Source organism: Amblyomma mixtum, chromosome 2 (genome assembly GCF_055824585.1).
Source record: "Amblyomma mixtum isolate Tamu chromosome 2, ASM5582458v1, whole genome shotgun sequence".
Lineage (NCBI taxonomy): Eukaryota > Metazoa > Arthropoda > Arachnida > Ixodida > Ixodidae > Amblyomma > Amblyomma mixtum.
In genome coordinates, this window is record NC_143013.1 from 198,628,641 (window position 1) to 198,646,796 (window position 18,156).

Consider the following 18,156-nt stretch of genomic DNA (forward strand, 5'->3'; position numbering starts at 1 on the left):
TTTGTGGGGTACGAGACGAGAGCATCCAACGCCACCTGCTCACGTCTCGCACTCGGACGTTGAAGGAAGCCGAGGAATTCGTCCTGTCGGCTGAAAAGGCCATGGAAGACGCGCGACGCATGCAGAACACCGAATCTCAGCTTATAGACACTGCTAACTTCGTCAAGACGACACGAATGCAAAGGAAGGCAGCAGAACCTGCTAGGACGGACCTACATAACAGCCAGCCGTGTGATCGTTGTGGCGGGGTATACCACCAAACCAACGAGTGTCGTCACGTACGGACGGTCTGTCACAACTACAGGCAGCACATACCTGTCCAGAGTGTGGCTGGCACACCGCGAACGGCTCGACAAGCATGCGAGAGCGTACACCTTTTCCGGATGCACTGAAGAAGACTGGGACGATGGGGACGCACTGTATGCCTTAATCGCGCGAACATCCGGGAATGAAGCGAACATTAAGCCCGTTTTGCGCCAGATAATCTGGAGCGGCGTTCCTCTTACCGTGTTGGCTGACACCGGAGTGTAATCTCAAAGGCAGTTTTCCTTAGACACTGCAATGTGTGGCCTGCATTGCAGAAGACGATATATAGGGACATATGTTAGGTTGGAGCAACCTTAAAAGAATGAAAAATAATAACCCCCTGCCTGCACCACATACGTACCGTAAGGTTATTTTGTTTTCGTGGAACACAGCCTGTCGTAGGCCAGCTGGAACTGACGGCAACCATGGGAAACACTTCCGTGCAGGGCCGCCTCACTGTCGTTGACTTACCAGGGCCGACGCCTTGCGGCCGCGACATCATCCCGTAGCTTTAACGCGACGGGCTGGCCGGTCCTAGGGGCCAACACTGTCGCATACATGCAAGTAGGGTCGGAACTCGAAAATGAGATCCTGCAAAAGCTTCTCGGTGAGTTAAGCGATGCATTTTCCCCCGGACTGGGGCTATGCAAAGGGCCCCCTGTGAGTCTTCATTTGAAGGGGGGGGGGGGGGGGGGGGGTTAACCCCTCGGATCTGTAATGCGCGCACTGTCCCCCATGCACTGAATCCGATGAACTCCGAAGAATAGACTGGCTGGTGACCGAAGGCATGTTATCACAAGTTCCAACCTATGGGCGGCGCCGGTGGTACGAGTTGTTAAGCGGAATGGTAGGCTGCCATTTTGTGGGGACTTCCGCTTTATTGTGAATGCTGCGACCGAAACCGAACAGTACCCAATGCCAAGGGTAGAAGATATGTTCGCAAGTCCTCACGGGAGTGAAGTCTTTAGCACGCTGGGTCTTCTGGATGCATATAATCAGCTACAGTTGGATGATGATTCCAAGAAGCTTACCGTAATCAACACGCACGATGATCTTTACTGCTTCAATCGCCTTGCTTTCGACATCTCCTCAGCGCCAAGAATATTTCAACGTCGTACGGAAGCGGTGCTTAATGGCATTCCATGCGTACAGGTATACCTGGACGATATTATCGGTGCGAGAAAGCATGAGACTACTGGGTGCTGACGCAGGCGCTACTACGGCTACGAGAGCACGGCCTCCGGCTTAATCGGGATAAGTGCAAGTTCTGAGAGGAAAAGGTCACGTTTTTAGGCCACTGCATTGACAAAAATGGCCTTAGACCGAACGAGGACAACGCAGCTGCAGTTTTCAGCGTACCTATACTCCGTTTCACACATAGCTGTCAACGCAGCCAAGGCTACGGCGCCTGTTCGCGCTCCTCGTCCGCATCGTAATGTAGTGCGTCAAAAGTGAAAAGAGTAAAGAACTCAAAATTAAAGTTATTATTGGTTAATATTGCAGTATAATGATAATGGTGTTTTATTTTGCAGAAAGATTGCTTTTTCTTTAATGTTCTTCAAAACAGAGTGCCTTAGTTTTCTGTTTTTTTTTCGGCTCCTCCTGTATCAGGTTTTCGCAGCTAGGCCGGCCGGCGATGTCGTCTGCTTTCGTCTTTCGGTTTCCGAGAATGCGAAAATGGCACCGCTATCTCCTACTCGCTTGTTTTCTTCGCCCACTGCGGCTTTAAAAACATCTCCTGCTCGCATATTCTCCAAGCTGAAGCCTCCAAAAATTTCGAAAGACTGCAAGCAGGTGATCGTCAACGTTTACTGTAGCGTAAGGAAGCGCTTCCCGGAGGAGACTGCGCGTGATGTTCTCGAAACTGTGGGCGAGGTGACCGGGGTGAGCCCTCGGACAGTTGCGAGGTTCAAGAAAGAAGGTCTCTCTGCTGGAATAAGATCACCTTGTGTGCCGCATGCTAAAAAGTCGCTCATTGCCCGAGAAAAGCACTTCGCAATCACGTCCGTCGCCAATACAATACAGTGCCTTTTCCCTTCGAAGCAAGTAAAGAGCGCTGTGTTTTTCAAGGTAGGCATTAGAGTTTGACAGTTTCGACTTTCTACCTAATGATTATTTTAATAAAATTAAAAAAGTGAAAAAAAAACAGCAAAAGCCGGGAGTCGAACCTTGGCATCTTGTAAAATGCACACACAGGCGCGCGCTTCGTACCACTCAGCCACGACGCGAGGCGGACGGATACATTTTGCTTGTTTTTTGCACAGGACTACTTTCGTGCCTTTGGCAGCGTTGCACCATCGATGAGTGAACTCAAAGCCTTCTTAGGTCTACTGAATTATTATGGCAGATTTCCGCCCCGAATGTCTACCATGTTGGCACCCTTGTACGGTTTACTAGCGAAAGGCACGAAGTGGCAATGGCGAAACCAGCAGGAAGAAGCATTTCCGGGAGCAAAGACACCGTTATAGAAGGCTAATTTCCTCATACATTTTGATCCAAGTAACCCGATTGATCTGGAACGTGACGTGTCATCGTTCAGTGTGGGAACAGTCCTTTCCTATCGGATCGGAGGGGTACCGTATTGGATTCAAATCTCGCACCCTGCGCAAGGCTGAGAAGAAATACTCGCAACTGAAGGAAAATGCACTGACCTTGGTATCTGGCGTTACACGGTTTCGGTACAATTTGTATAGAAGGCTGTTTGTGCTAGACACGGACCACAAATCCTTAACACGCTTGCTTAGCCCCGATGAAGCTATTGCCCGGATGGCCGCGGCTCTCATCCAGCGATTGGGCCTGCTCCTTGGAGGTTATCAGTATAACTTAGGTTATCGCAAACGCAATGAGTATGTAAACGCGGACGTTCTCAGTCGCCTGCCTGTGCCAGCAAGAAAACCGGAAAACAGCCGGACGGAATTGCCGGAGTATGTTCTCTACTTGCTGACATTAGAGCAGGGCCCAAAAATTAGTGCATCTAACTCGGAAAGACTCATTGTTGCAGCAGGTCTCAAAGTAGATTGGGAAAGGATGGCCCACACATCTGACCGAAACTAAGTCGCGGTTTCGACCCTTCTTCCACAACCGTAACGAGTTGACAGTAAGTCAGGGACTTATCTACTGGGGTCACCGCGTAGTGGTACAAAAAGCGGCAGCATCGCATTTTCTCGAAATCTTTCACGATACTCATTCTGGAATGGTAACAATGAAGAGCTTACTAAGGCAGCCCAACACCATTGGTCGAACGTCGGGCAGTTGGCAAAAATTTTAACGAACATCGGTCCTACGCTGGCATTTGGGCCGAGCGCTACCATTTTGGCACATTGGACCCACTTTCATGGCAGTTTAGGGCCAACGTTCGGTCGATCGAGCGGACAACGCAGGTCCGGCGTTCGTTCTGCAGCATGGGCCAGTAAAGGTCTCATACTGGCATCAAACATTCAAACATTAGTGTCCAGCTTTTGAGTAATGGTATCCAGCTTTCGAATAATGGTATCCAGCTTTCGAGCATTGGTATCCTGCTTTCGAAAACTGGCACATGAAAAATATAACCCACTAGACAATGACCAGCACTCTGGATGTGGCATTCTACGTAGCAAAAATTCATAAATGAGGATGCCAAAGAATTCCTGAAGAGGGACCCCTTTATTGCATCGAGTTACACGAAACAAGCTTCTAGCGCACGCAGGATAGCTTGCGATGCCGCCAGCCACCATGGGGAGGAAAGAAAAGGGGGCCAAGAGCATGGTGGCAGAGACTGTGGAAAAATCATTTGTTTTCAAGTACGGTGCGTGCCGATCATTCAAGTTGGACAACGCAGCTCGGCAAGCTACTGTGGCACGGCTAAATCATCTATAAAGTGCTTAACGGAGCTGTCCTCCAGTGAACTGATCAGTCATATCCGAAGTAATCGTCGCACTCCTCTTGCTAGACGACTGTTGCACTGCATTGAAACAAATTCTTCGTCCAGCTCTTGCACGATGACCTCACGAAGCGCCGAGCCTGCAAATAGATGGATGATGTCATGATAAGCCTAATTATGGCCGTCACAGGACAAAAACACAAATCATTAAATAACACTGAATTTCGTGAGGCAGTCTATGTGGAGACACTAGCAACATATTTTGCAGGATAATGTTTAATTTATACTTAGGAACTAAGACCACTTTAGTTGCACAAAGTGGATTTTAATTTACTAAACTTGCCGTGTGCGAAATGGTTCATTTTTAGTTTAATGCGCCGTGTCGCATCCAGAGTAAGCATATTGCCGCGAATGTACAGGGTCTGTTCTGAAAGTATTAGGACTGGTTTTTTCCTGGGCGAACGGGCGGACGAGATTTGGTCTGCGCGTGCAGGATCGTTGAAGGGGGATATTTGGAATGCTGGGGAAAATCGGCAGTCGGCTCTCGGCCGTTGAAGAGAGGAGGTCGCTTGTACTGTGAACCCCTGTCGAAACGTCTCGTCACGCCGAGCGTTTACTGGATCAGCGATACGCGATCATATTTTGAGTAAATCCTGGTAAAACGGACAAAAAGACTCACAACATGATTAAGAAGGCCTACGGTGACGCTTCCATGGGTAGATCAGGTGTTTTTTGAGTGGCACAAGCTTTTCAGAGAAGGTAAGGAAAGAGTGGAGGAAGACGACCGCTCCAGACGCCCTTCGACCAGCAAGACCAACGAAAATGTGTAGCGAGTGAAACATTTGCTTAACAGTAATCGTAGAATGAGTATCAGAATGATTTCTGATGACTTGAGCATTCCTCAAACCCAAGTTTTAAATATCGTGACAGAAAACTTATCCATAAGGAAAGCGTGCGCGAAGTTGGTGCCGGGAGTGTTGTCAGAGGAGGAAAAGGCCAACCGGTAGGATCTTCTTCATTATGTGAATGAGGAACCCGATTTTTTGCACAGCACAAGGCGGAAACGCGGCCTCAGCCCCCCTACAGCCTCGACTTGGCCCCGCCAGACTTTTTCTATACCCGAGAATAAAATGGACGCTCGAGGGGAAACATCACGGATCGCTAGAGGTGGTTCAACAGGCCGTGACGAGGGAGCTAAACAGCATTCCGGTCCAGGCGTTCCTGGAGGCGTACGAAAACTGTAAAACTCATTGGCAGAAGCGTGTAGGTGCGGAAGGGCGCTACCTTGAAAAAATGTAATCGTTTGTACTATTATCTTGAATAAATTTTGTTTAAAAAAATGAGTCCTGCTACTTTCAGAACAGACCATGTATGTAGTGTTCGTTCGTTCTTCAAAGCTGCCGTCACGCCTGTTTATCGCTTTGTTTTTGATGCAGGACGCGCCTAGATTCATCTCTATTGATCGCGTCCAGGCGGAGCCGATTCAACGTTATTCCAGAATGTTCTAGCAACTTTCCAAGCTTTATATCGAAAGTTCGCTATCAGCTTTCAAATAAGCACGGCCAAGAGTGGCCGGCATTCTGTTCAACGACCGCCGCGCACGCTTGTTGCTACGCCGCCGCCGAGTGATTCAGTTCTTTGCGGTCGCAAGTCAGACGAAATAAAGAGTTTCGCTTAGGGGCCATCCTCGCTGTTTTCCTGTTCGCGAGACTGCAGTCACCACTACGTGACATCTGGTGCAGGTGCTAACGGATGTCCCTGTCGCCCTCACCCCCTGGGAGCCGCCAAAGCAGCCCGAGCCGTCTGGAAGAAGATCGCGAGAAAGCAGCAGAAGCTGCCTCAACTGAAGATGAAGGGCGAAGCAGCAGGCCGTCTCCAGAGGCGTCCACCAGAGTTCGGACTACTGCCGGACCGCACGCGAGCAAGGAAGGTCTCCTCAATTCCGACGTCAACCATGGCTACGACACCAGACCTCATTATTTTGCACCGACCCCGACTGCCGCCCACGTTCAACGGTTCACCGGGCGAGGATCTTGAAGATTGGCTGGAACAGTTTGACCGCGTCACCGTATTCAAGAGTTGGGATGACCAGACTAAAATAAGACAGGTTTTCTTCGCTCAAGGACCAGCCAGAATTTGGTTCTGCTGTGCTCTTGCCCACATTCCGCTAGCCTCTCTGGAAACCAGCGCCGTGCGCCCGTCGTCGTGCAAAGCAAGCCCAGACTCTCATCGGACATGTCGCGGCTTGCACCATGAATCATCCCGGCTCGCCGGCGCGGACCCTTCCTCCTCGTCCTCTCTGGCTGCATTTGTTTTTCAGTCCTGTCCGGGACTACTTGGGGACTCGAGTCAGGTATTTGTTTTTCTCGGGCAGCAAGAAAGCTCCGCCCACCTTCCTGCGTCGCTATGGCAACGCGTTCGTTTTTCGCCTGTGGCAGTTCGCGGGCTGCTTGGGGCTGCGGGGAGGCAGAAGACGACAGCTGCACGCCGCGGTGCCAGCCATATTGAGTTAGACTGTGTGTGCATTTTGCGTACTTTTCGTGTTCCTGGAGGACGATATTGTGCGTGAAACCTTCACATGGGGTCCGTAGCTGCTCTCTGAGCCATCGTACGACTTTGTTCTTGCATCTTCGTTCTATTTTCTTGAAATCCACTACACACGGACGCGCATTCGGAGCGGCGAGCGCGTATTGTTTGCTCGTGTCTTCAAGGTTCTTGTTCGCTTGTTTTGCGACATGCTGTCTGCGCGCTTACCTGAAAGCATCGCAGGTGAACCACTCGTATAATGGAGCAGCTGTAGCGCTTGCTGTCAACATTTTTTGCGAAAGCTTTCGTCTATCTGCCTATTCGGAACGAGTTGGGCTACTCTGTGCAAACTTCGGCGCGAGCAGTAGCGGCGAGCACACCTCCGAAGCTGAGTTCTGTAATGCACCTACGCTAAGCTGACAGTACGGTCCTCAAATCGACTCAGTATCATGATCGAGCGCAGGGCGTTGCTTCGGCGTCGTGGTGGCCATGGCTTGCGTCGTCTGCTTTAGATGACAGCGTCCAGGTACGGTAACCGAGGGGGAGCCCGGCTTTGGCGGCGAGTCCGCAAGCAGCCTATGGCAAGTAGGTCATGTGACCATGACGCTTTTCCTGTCCGAGCGGAAGCCGAGACCTGTCAGCAAGTAGTCCGGGACTGGAAAAACAAATGCGGCCACTGCCGGCTCGAGACTCCTACAACGCTTCGCCGGCCGCCCTTTTCCAGTCTGCAAACCTTCAACGGCCGAGCCCTCCCGACCATTCGTCCAGTTTGAACGGTGGCCGGTGCCGTGACTTGATTGGAGGGTTTGAACGGCTGGCTGCCGCAACGGTCACCGGAGGCTTTAAAGGGGTTGTGAAAAGAAAATGAAGCTGCCCGATTTTAATTTTTACTGCTTCCATAAACATTAGACATGCTAATTCCGAAATATTTCGACTCAATTTTGAGTCTGCATTTAATAAATCCCGTTCGAAATCGCTGCCTTTTTGAGCTCATGAAACGACCATGCGCCGCCGTCGGCTGGCACACGCACTACTCGACTACGTCATTTTAAGATCTTCAGAAACGTAGAGATATCTTCAACTTTCGTTTGCCCTAAAATAATAGCTTTATGAGAAATTCAGAAAGTGAAACAAGGTTTTCCAATTATTTGCACGCGTAATTGCACTCTGTTAAACTGCAGCGCGTGGTCATAGATCAATCACTGACCTGGGACCAGTTTCGGTTTCGGTTCTGCTTCTCCATCCTCCTTGGCTTCAGTATCAGCGGCTCGACATAGCCTTGCTTACGTGAACCTATCTAGGTGGTGTTCCTTGACAGCGGTGGTTTGAGTCGGAGAATCGAGCTGAGCAAGGCCACCCCATCTCGACGACTCTCTGTTTACATGAACTCGATACGAACGAGTCAGCTATCGCGGCGCGGATCGGCTCCGCGCTTCTGTTCTTTGCTGCAGAAAAATATATTCCAGAAGCGTGAAGAGGGTTAGGCATAATTTGCAGATGGGGCTGCGAGTCAACCCACCCCTTGCGATAGAGATGAAGACTCGAGTCCACGACCGGGTTCGGACGTTCACGGTCGGGGCTCCCGCAGGTAGAGGTGTCGCGGTCTCTCGGCATGACTGCTACTTGCCGGGCGCGCGACGTGCCGTTGCGAGCGGCGTAACAACGACTGACAGCAGCTCGCCGCCTGCGCCCAACCGATGTCAATGACAGGCCGCACGCGGCGCGTCGCACTGACAAGGGGCAGAATGCGAGCGCGCAGAGCGCCAGCGTCATAATGACGTGGGGGCGCGTTTCTCGCGGCCGGCCTGTCAGCCTGGATGCCGGCCGCCGGCGTCAGAAAAACACGCTAGTATTATTTGTTCACGCAAGCACTGGAATAGATGAATGCCAAAAATGAATCATTTTTGAGGATCGTTGGCTGATGCCGAGTTGCTGGCAGTATTTAATTCGGCGATACAAGCAAATTTCATCCAATGACCGCTTTATTTACTGCCTGGTCGCCGCTCGCATAGCTGGCATTTGGTAGCTCCGCTGGCATCGCGGAAATCGAGCATATCTTTATTTTATTATGGGACAGGTTCACAGTTAAAGGGCTGACGAGAGTAGTACCTTTTACTGCGCTGACCAGTTCCGAAGCTCCCTCAGCTGCCGTATCGATAGTATCGATGCAAAACCAGGTAGGCTTAGCGACGACCAGGGCCGCCGGCAAGCCTCGATCGCAGCTTCCCCAGACAACCACTGATATCCATATGATGTCCACAAATAATCACAATGTCCGATATCATTTGAGGATATCCTTGCAACATCCAGACGACTTTCGGCGGTCAAACGTCAGTAAAAGGATATTGACAAGATATCGTCATGAAGACATTTTTTTTTCCGCGGCGCTTGATTTTACTTGCAGCTTTATTCAAGATTCTGCTGTATTTTGTTCGAAATTTGACAAAAGCGACAAAATTTGACAAAAAGACAAAATTTGACACATGACAAAAGCGGGCCACACGAGAACATATGTTCCCGTAGGTCTAAGTTTAAATGAACCTCTACCGGGTTGAGAATTGATAGAAATGTTAAGAGAATAAAATTATTTATAGAAACTCCAAGTCCGGGGCAACTCAAAGTGCAAGAAAGTTTTATCTGCACCGGGACGTCGAGCTGTCTCGCGATTATCCTACATCACGGAGATTGCAGATTTAGGCGCCAGCTATGGGTGGAAAGTAATACTTTTCGTTCGTTATTCCCTTGTTATTTCCACACCGTTGAAATGCGCTGGTTGTTTTAGCATTTTCTGAAACAGTCATGTCAGAATTTTTATTACTGCATATATCTTACTCAGTTTGTACACAGCCAAACTAGCCACCGTAGCGAAGCTCTCCAAAAATGCTGCCCCGTATGCCACCGGTACCGCCGTCGTCGCCATCTTTATTTTGTTGCGTAGAAAATCATGGTGTAATACACGAAATGGTAAAGTATTTGAGTAAACTTAGCACGGAAATTTCTTTCAGTTATTAAACTCAGAAATTGAATTTAATACGCAATCTAGGGGCATGTGCTGTAAATGCGGCACCACCATGGCCTGTGCAGCGCCTGGCTGGCCTTTCCTGCATGCCTGTAGTTCGTCCATTGCTTTTCGAGGTCGGCGGCGGCGCATGTGAGAGGTAAGTGCTTGTTTCCTGATTTTGGTCTTAGTACGCATTTCTCGCCATGCCTAAAATGAAGCACAAATCGTAGCAAGTTCGTGTTAGTAGAAGAATAGCTAAAAAATCATTTTCACTCTTTGAAGGCAGCGGGAATGCGACGGAGCAGCGCGAGCCAGCAACGCGAGTTCTGTTTGAAAACACGTGTGATCGTGGCGCATCACCCAGTTGCGAATCCACTTTTGTTGGGCGTTCAGAAAAGCAATCCAGTGCACCCAGCGCCGATCTAAGCGTTCCATCCAGTTCTGTAGTGATCGACGGCGCACACGAAACGCAAGGGGCTTGTGTTGTTGTGTTTACATCTATGTTAGTGACTGAGCGTTGCAACGATTAGAACAGCGAAGACAGTATTGTGGATACGAAGTATTGAAATGTCTGACATTGCAGCGATTAGAAAAGTAACAATGCAGCGTGTCGTCATTGTGTGTGACTGTACCTGAAGAGCGGCAAATTTTGTATATTCTTCATAGTGTGTGACTTATGTAATTCCAACAGTCTTCTTTATAAAGTGCTGCTTTTACCTGGTTTATCTTGGGCATGCCAACACTTGTTCAGTCATTGCCTTCGCTGGCTTGGTGAGGTTGATGTCTTTGTTGTTTTGCTTTTGTGTAGTCATATATACTTCTTTCCCTTGCTTCCACACTGTCATACATTGTTTGACATGCCTTGGCTCCTGCTTTGCCGTGTAGGGATGTTGCTCAGATGGATTCTGTGTAGTGACCAGCTACTTTTTTCTTTTTTTTTGCTTTTAATGCTGCACAAACATGATTCTGTGTAGCGACCAGCTACTTTTTCCATTTTTTTTTGCTTTCAATGCTGCACGAACATGATTACCAAAGCCCGCCGAGTTTTTCTACCTACCTGGGGTTTTTCATCAAATTCTCCCAAGGCAGCTATAACAACCACTTTTGCCTGTTCTTGACTCCTGCAAGTACTTTCCTCATCCCTGTTTCATTAAATTAGTGTTTCAGTTCAAAGTCTTTTGGCTTGAACAACTTTATTCTCCTCAATGTCTTCATTTTTTTCTCTTTAACGTCTTTCCAATTTGAACTAACATACATAATAAGTGGCCAGCATTAACCAGTGGCCAGCGTTAACGTTTAACCAACTCATTCATGCACTTTTTGATGCCTTGTTGCCTCCAATGTGTTCTATTAAGGTGGCCCCTGATAACAGGTGCTCTCATCATCCCGTAAGGGTTCTTTTCGGCTGTGACTTGTTAATATTTGTGGCATTAACTCTAGCCACATGTGTAACTTCTCTAATATCCAACCTTACCATGATTAGCCCAGCAGTCTTGTGCAGTACTTAAGATTTTTGTTCACTTGTGTGGGCATGAAAACTGCTCCATGGTATACTTGTCATCAGTTTATGCTTTTTCTTATTTTCACAGCTCACTGGAAGTGGTGAATGAAGAGAAATGGACCAAGCATTTTTGAAATAAAAATTTCAAAAAAGATATTAGCTTGTCAGGTCAAGTTTTTTATATGTGCATGAAGGAACTGCATAAATTCGAAGGGGTGTTCAGGGTGCATGCATATTTAATGTTCAGTGGGAATAACTGTCATTCTGGACACCCAAAAGACTGAAAGGAGATGTCAGTAAGACATCGCAAGGAAACTTAAAATATGTTCTGAAGATGTTGACAGGATATCCTCTTGTCATCTTATTGGGTCTCCCTAAGACATTCTGTGGATTGCCACTTTGTGTCAAAACACGTGTCCAGAGGATGTCCAGTGGACATCATGTGGGTATTAATGGACATCATATGGATATCTGATATCTTCAGGGCGATATCGGGTGGATGTCCAGAGGATGCCACCTGGTTATCTGGGTCGTCGCCCGGCGCGTCCGCAGACGGCGTCGTTGCCGAAAGCTCGGCATGCTGCCACTGCTCGAATAGGCAGCCTTTCTGATAGCATGGCGCTGTTTTGTCTTTTCTGGTGCGAATGTGAAATACAGCGAGTCTGCAGGCCGGCCGGCAAACCTGGATCCCGTCCGCTGGCGTCATAAAAATGAGCTAAATATTTTTCTTCACGTAAATAATAAACTTTGGGAGCAAGAAGTGTGGAAAATAGATCATTTTTGAGGATCGTTGTACAATGCCGAGTTGCTGGTAGAAGCAGCAACTGTAATACGAGCAAATTTCTTGCCACAACCGCCGCTCAGCTGCCGCATGCCCGTTGCGGTCCGGCTTGCGCGCCTGGCGTCCGCTATATAGCTCCGCTGCCGAGCGCACCGCAACAATGACCATATGTTTTGTTGTGAGACGATGCTGTTGACAGTAAAGCGATGCCAAAAGCAGGCATTTTATTATAACCCAGGCTACTTCCGAAGCGCTGTCCACCGCGGCTTCGATGCGAACAGGCCTAGCGACGACCAGGGCAGCCAGAGAGCAGTGCAGTTCGTCGCAGGGCGCGCCCGCGTCCAGCGCCGTTGCCGAAAGCGCGCTACGTGGGCAGGCGTGCTTTGTGGCCGCCCGAGTGCAGCCGGCAGACTTTCTGATAACATCGCTATTTTGTCTTTTCTGGTGCGAACTTCAGTAGCCAAGCAGCGCGCAGGCGCTGGTGTGCGGTGGCAAAGTGTTACATCGGATGTGGGCCGGGCATGGCGCAAAGATGCTTGCCGCTCCGTGTCCCTGCTTGCTGTAGGCGGCAGTTTGCAAGCGGCGACTGGTGCGGCGCGCTGTCCAAGTTTTCGCACATGTGTCAGCTTGACAGCTAGCAGACCCCATTCTGAGCAGACGACGGTGCCACATTCGAATCAATATGCGTGCTGTAACCTCGGTCAACTATGGCTAAACAGGCCTCGCTAAGCCGCCATGTTGTGTTGACGACAGAAGCCTCTGATTGACTTCTTAAAATGACGTTAGCTGTAAGTTGAGGGGGACGCGCGCTGGGAAACCGAAATTTAGTTTTTTTCGCTATTCAATCAACCCAGACGATGAAACGAACCAAAGTATACTATAAAATGAAGGGTCAGAATTGCAAATACACACGTCGTTTAAAATTTTCGCAAAACGTTTCACGACCCCTTTAAGAAAAGGCTACGCCACTTTACGAAATTAACGCCACTACGTCAGATGGCCTAGGGTAGTTAAACCTCTTGCTCATAGGTGGCGAAACCATCTGCACAGTCGCTGAAACTGGCCACCACAGATATGAGCCGGAGTTTCGCAACTGGTGTGATACAAGTAGAGCAGTTGCCCGTACTCGAAGCTGGAAGAGAGATAAAATAATGTGACACCAAATATTGGCGCAGATGCGCACTGTTCGCCGACTCGCACTGATGAGAAGTACAGCATCGCAGTGACAGATGCGAAGCAGGAGCGTTGAACAAGCCGTCGCGTATTGCGGTCGACGTCAACGATGCCCAACCGGCCGCCGAAAGCGTTCGGACGTTGGATCTATTATTATGGAGCTGTCCTCCAAAAATAAAGTAGAAAACAGCCATCGGTTAAAAAAACTGAAAAATTACACATGTGTGTATAAAAGCCTATTTGGCGCGGTTGTGCCAACACCGCAGTCGTGGCCTAGTGGATTGAGCGCCCGTCTCGGCTGCGGGAGGTGGTTGGTTCGAAACCCACCGCCGGACACACACCGGTAAAATGGGTACAAGCGTCCCCCAGCCTGGCGCTCGGCGTTTTTTGTGTCGCCGCCAAACATATTCACTATGTTTCGGAACGCATGTGTGATATTCATACTGGCCGAGTTGGCACCGAGCGTGCGTGTGCTGTTGTTCGGAATTTTGGATTAAAGTACTAAGGGTATTTATTTCACCGTAGCTGTTTTGCAATCTTTCAAGGGAGACATTTGGGGTTACAAGAACGCTTTTTTTTTCGGCCCAGCATTGTTAGTAGTGCAGAGCATCATGATAACAGTAAGACGTGCGAAATAGTGGGCTTATTAGCTCTTAGTGAGTAGCTAATTTTGGAGCTATACTGCTGGTCTTTCTTGCGGACAGTGTTGCCCTCCGTAAGTAACGTCCGTTCATAGGTTTAATTTCGGACACACAGTTACCTTGGGCGCTCTGTGGCCCGAACAAGTTTTCCCTACACAGCGCAAAATTCGAAGGCTTTCGAGAAGCTTGCAAGCAAATTTAAGTAGCCTCTCCAGTGCACGCGAAAACTGTAGAGATTGGGCGAAACGCCTGCGGTAGGCCACATATCCGTCATACTGTCGACATAAAACATGCACTGCAAAGCGCAAACCCAAAAAATGAGTCAATTGTAACTGTCGCGAATGCAATATGCACGTAAAAAGACAGGATATCTCGATGAATTATGTAAATTAACTGTTTGCTCTAAGATTTATAATCAGCTGCAGCTCAGCATACAACGGGCAAGAAAGCAGACGAGACAAACTATTTTCTTTAAGAACATTCCTTCAACGTACGTAATGCCCCTAACCGCTAGATTCAACCCCCCCCCCCCCCTTTTTTTCATAAACTCAGCCGTCTTTGTCCCAGCTGTTTTCGGAGATATTTATGTTTTATTTATTTATTTATTCAAGTTACCCCTAAAGGCCACATGGGGGGGGGGGCACAATCATAAGTAATCGCGATACATTTTAACAAGTAAGTGTAACAAAAAAGCGTTAATTAAAACATAAGGCATCACACAAAGAAAAATTGAACACTAACAAAAACAGCAAACATTTACACATTTCCGTCACAGCGAAGAAGCTCATGGAATTTTTTATTGTCAGTTTCTGTGGCAATGACTGATGGCAAACTATTCCATTCAGTGATAGTACGGGGAATAAATGAATTGGCATGAGACGATGAATGACAGTTTACGCGTTTAACTTTGAAAGAATGATCACGGCGTGGAAAGAGAGCATGAGGTGACTGAAACAAATCACGGCGTAGGGATGGGTGGTGATAAAGCTTATGGAAAAGGGTTAAGCGAGCAAGTTTACGGCGATATGACAAATCTTCCAGTTCGGCACGTTTTCTTAATGCTGAAACGCTTGTGAAGGGTGAGTAGTCTGAAAATATGAAACGAGCAGCACGGTTTTGCAAGGATTCAATGTTAGTGATAACGTAGGCTTTAATAGGGTCCCAAATGGCCGCAGCATATTCGATTTTAGGGCGTATTAGAGTTATATAAGCAAGCTTTTTAACGTGTATAGGGGCGTATCTGAGGTTACGTTTAAGAAAATCAAGTGAGCTGTTAGCAGATGCTAGGGTGAGGTCGATATGGTGATGCCATGTTAGGTCAAACTGAAGGTGCACCCCAAGGTACTTGTATGTTGATGTTAGTTCCACAGTGTTGTCATTTAGAATATAAGTGGTTGGAATACGAGCTGTACGGCGAGTGAAAGATATTAGTTTAGTTTTAGAGACGTTTAATGTCATTAACCATGATGCGCACCAAGAGCTTACTGCGTTCAGGTCAGATTGTAGCGATTGACGGTCACTGTCTGTAGTAATGTTACGGTAAATTACGCAGTCATCAGCGAAAAGGCGAAGTCTAGATGTTACACAGGCAGGTAAATCATTAATATAGATTAGAAAAAGCAATTGGCCCTAGCACGCTTCCTTGTGGTACCCCAGATGTCACATTAGCAGAGGAAGAGTTAGAATTATTAACGGAGGTAAACTGAGTTCTAGATGATAGAAAGTCCTTAATCCAAGCGAGCACGTTAGGGTCTATATTAAGCTGTGCTAGTTTCAGTAGAAGTCTTTGATGAGGAACCCGATCGAAAGCTCTTGAGTAATCCAGGAACACTGCGTCGACCTGAAAGCCCGCGTCAAGTGATAGTTGTAAGTCATTAATAAAGCCAGCTAATTGAGTATCACAAGAAAATTCCTTGCGAAAACCGTGCTGATAATCGAAAATAATGTTATGATCTTCGAGATAGCTGATGACTTGGCTATGAATGATATGTTCAAGTAGTTTGCAAACAGTGCTGGTTAACGAGATGGGTCGATAGTTTAATGGAGAGGAACGCTCACCTGATTTAAATATAGGTATTACTTTGGCTACCCGCCAGTCATTAGGAATAATCCGTGTGATAATGATTGCGAAAACAAACAGGACAACACAGCGCTAATGCTTTGGGATGTGTTCTTCAGCAACTTATTGTTAAAGCCGAGGTGATCCGAACTATTAGTTATTTTAAGATTGTTTAATAAAGCTAAAATACCAGTTTCATTAATAACTATTTCAGGCATGCAAATATCTTGGATTATATCTAAAAAAAAAGTTAGAAAGTAAACTCTTTTTTTTATTGTACATCCGTGTGAAACGCTCCAAAGGGGTCAGTTTTCGGATGCCCGTGTACTGTGCGATGTCAGTGCACGTTAAAGAACCCCAGGTGGTCGAAATTTCCGGAGCCCTCCACTACGGCGTCTCTCATAGCCTTAGTCGCTTTGGGGCGTTAAACCCCATAAACCAAACCAAACCAAACCAAACCAGATTTATATAGGACTCCCGATGTACACGTGTGTACATAACGAAAAAGACAAAGTTTGTTTGCCTTCAACGTGCACGCGTAGCTCGCACCTAGCAACTATGTGTATCTGCGCATGTCTGTATATGTGAATGTTGTGCACCGAAGGATAAATCTGAGAGACGTCTGAGTACATATACATTCATCACGTAAAAACAACTGGGAATCTGAGCTATAAATAATGCGCATTCATTAGGCGCATCTAAAATCTACATGTGCACGCAATTAGGTCACACTAAGAGAGCGAAAACCAAACAGCTTTGTGCTCTTTTCTTTTCTTTTAATTTTCCTGAGCCCCTGAGCGTCCGTTTCGTTGCAGCTGCAGAGAGAGTAAGGCTGAGACGTTACAGTAAAAAATATATATTGAATTTGTTGAGTATTCGAAGCTACTCTGGGCATGGTGAGATGAAGATTGCCAGCAAGATCCAGGAGCAAAACATTTGAAACTCGCGCCAGTAGCACAAAAAAAAAAAACCCTACGCAAACGCCACCTTTTGCATAATAAAAACACTGCTGTGCGCGCGTGTTCATTTCTCCACAAGAGATGGCGCGGCACTAGAACAAAAAAATTTCAAAGTGGTTTGCGCGGCTGCATGGCCCTCGGCACCTTCGGTCCTCGCTGCTCTACTGCTGGCCCGCAAGGTGTCGAACCGGAATTCTTTTTGGTACGGTTCAAGTCGTGTTAACATTTTTCGTGTTCCGTTCCGGGTTCGGCTCCAAAGCGACATTTCGTTCCGGTTCGAACCGGTTCAAACGGGTTCAAGACAAAAAACTTAAAACGTAGATGGGTTCTGATCAACCTTGTTATGCTGTTTGGGATAAGTATTTAGTTTATGATGGAGCTCAGTAGATATGCATTTGCAATGAAATCTATCATTTCTCTTTTGCGGAGTCTTATCACACACCATATTTTACTTCCATGCTTCACTCTTTAGCATTGGTGTGCGGTACAGTAATATATTTCTCATGCGCAATCTAATAGCGCATGCAGCGCGGGGTGAACTAATTACGTGCTTTAAAAAACGCTTAAAACTTCTGCAGATGCGGGGCATAGGATGCGTGCTATTCGGCAAGTGCCAAGCATTTTTAATTTTTTTGACAGCCTACTGCACGCAGGGCATTCGGGACCTTGCTGGAGGGTCTCTGGATTGCAATACATATACCAAAACACAAATAGAAATTTAAAACACGAAGTCGAAATTTTTAATGACGAGGGGGTGATGCAAGAGGGGGTGTGTGTCGCTGGGGCTCAGAATTGCGTACTGCAAAGGCGTAGGTCAAATTTAAGCTGGAGCTTCAACTCGAGGCGTCGATGGCGGGGAGCCAAGCGCATGCTGCACTTCTTCGCGGACGATTTCCTCAGGGGTCCCTACTTGACGCTTGCTAGAACATGGTAACAGGCTTCGCAGCTCTTCCTGTACAACTTAGCGGATGAGATCCCGCAGGTTGCCTCCAAATGCTGCGCCATCCGAGAGGGTAGTCGAGGCCACTTGGAGCTGTCGAGGAAAACGACGGGCTCGTGCTTCCAATATTTTCTCAATGGCGGCTGCTTCACTAGTGAATTCAGCGACAGGCTTCGGTGGATTGCGGGTCAGACCACCGAAAAGTGCCTCTTTAGCTCCACGCATCAAAAGCTCCACCTTCTTCTCCTCCGTCATGTCAGGATCGGCAAGTCGAAAAAGCCGCTTCATGTCTTCTACGTACGCGGTCACAGTCTCATTCGGGTGTTGGATGCGTGATTGTAGAAGCAGCTGAGCTCTTTCTTTTCTGACGATGTTTGATAATGCCTTCAGGAACTCTCGCTTGAATGATT

General features: G+C 47.8%; 1 long non-coding RNA gene across 1 annotated transcript; it reads left to right on the top strand.

Annotated features, from left to right (window-relative positions):
* Positions 1-9,765: 9,765 nt before the first annotated feature.
* Positions 9,766-11,349, top strand: LOC149362171 (uncharacterized). The gene is made up of 2 exons (XR_016288482.1): positions 9,766-9,849; positions 11,282-11,349. It is a non-coding gene; the product is annotated as an uncharacterized LOC149362171 (long non-coding RNA).
* Positions 11,350-18,156: the final 6,807 nt, after the last annotated feature.